The sequence below is a fragment of the Nannospalax galili genome, unplaced genomic scaffold (assembly GCF_000622305.1).
Source record: "Nannospalax galili isolate Female #2095 unplaced genomic scaffold, S.galili_v1.0 scaffold390, whole genome shotgun sequence".
Lineage (NCBI taxonomy): Eukaryota > Metazoa > Chordata > Mammalia > Rodentia > Spalacidae > Nannospalax > Nannospalax galili.
In genome coordinates, this window is record NW_008330777.1 from 2321508 (window position 1) to 2322945 (window position 1438).

At 34.4% G+C, this 1438-nt stretch overlaps 1 non-coding gene across 1 annotated transcript; it reads right to left on the bottom strand.

Annotated features, from left to right (window-relative positions):
- Window positions 1-537: 537 nt before the first annotated feature.
- Window positions 538-644, bottom strand: LOC115067605. The gene has a single exon (XR_003846992.1). It is a non-coding gene; the product is annotated as a U6 spliceosomal RNA (small nuclear RNA).
- Between the last annotated feature and the right edge of the window lie 794 nt (window positions 645-1438).

A 1438-nucleotide genomic window follows, 5' to 3' on the forward strand; every position in this document is an offset into this window, starting at 1 on the left:
GTTAAATGTTTTAGGCTTATATAGAACTAGTTATATTGCTATGTTTGTAACTTAGTTACATAAAGACTTTCATGTAATAGCCTAAATCATAATTGAAAAAAATGTGCTTTGAAAGAATTTTTTGTAAAAGCAACTTACATTACAAAAATGATCTTTTCAGAAAACTTCTCAGCTGCTCTGAAAATGATAGAAATGTTCTCAAATTAGAAAAGCATTTCACATGACTTTTCTTGTAGTTAATCCATTCAAGTTCTTCAGAACCTAGTGAATATATTCAAACTACAATTAATCTGTCTAGAAAATAAATTTTAGATTTCTGTGCATATTTGCATATTAAGTCATCTTTACATATTAAAAGCTAAAATATTCACTTGTTGAAAAATTAAACTCTGATATTTTCACCTTTCTTGTACTGTTTGTGTGCTCCAAGATATGTTAGCCATTCCACCCCTAATATTTTGAGACATATAAGTTATGACTGTTAATTACATTCGCCCAGCTGTGCCACAGAGTATCAGGATTTATTTCTTCTATCAAAAAAATATGGACAGTGTTACAAATTTGCATGGCATCCTTGAAGAATTCATGCTAATCATCTCTGTATTGTTTCAAAATGTAATGTTTTGTGCTTCTAAATTGAGCACTGGTCCATCTATCATCTCTTCATCCCTCTGCCCCTTGGTCCGTGCCTTTCTTCGATTAACATTTTTTAGGACTTCTTTGGCAGCCTACCACATGATTTATTCTGGAGAATGTTCGATGTGCTGATTATAGAGTATTAGTTTGCACCTTTTGGAGTGTTCTATAGATGTCACTCAGCCTGTTGGTGTAGGGTCCAGTTGAACTTGATCTGTGGTGAGGAGTGGTACCTGCTGGAGACTGAGCCTACAGCCTCAGTCTATTCTAGCCTGTATTCTATTACAGAGCTACTCTAGGATTTTTTTTCAGCTGGCCCTGAACTCCCTGTAGTTCAAGCAGGCTTTCTTTCCTCCCTAACCTCCCCAAGTAACCAGGATTACAGGCTCGTGCCACTAGGCCTGGCTTTGCTTTTTGTTGTGTTTGATTTTCTGGCAGGATAATCTCCCCATTACCAAAGTAGCTGTTGAGTTCCCCAACTATTACTGTATGGAAGTTGATCTTTCCCATTAAGTATACTAAGATATGGTTTTTTTTTGGGGGGGGTTAAATTATTTATTTAGTAACCACATATTTAGAAGCATTTCATTACAACAGCATTGACATATTCAATAACAATTTCCAGAGCTAAGATGCATCTCTTTCAAAATTGGCTGTAAATTTTTTAAGAATTATTATTTTGTTTTTATCATTTAAAAAAATTTTAATAACCATATGATTAGAAGAAGCATTTCACTAAAGCTTTAACATATTCAGTCACACACTCCAGAGCAAAAGTGGGTGCAAAAGTGGGTACAAGTTT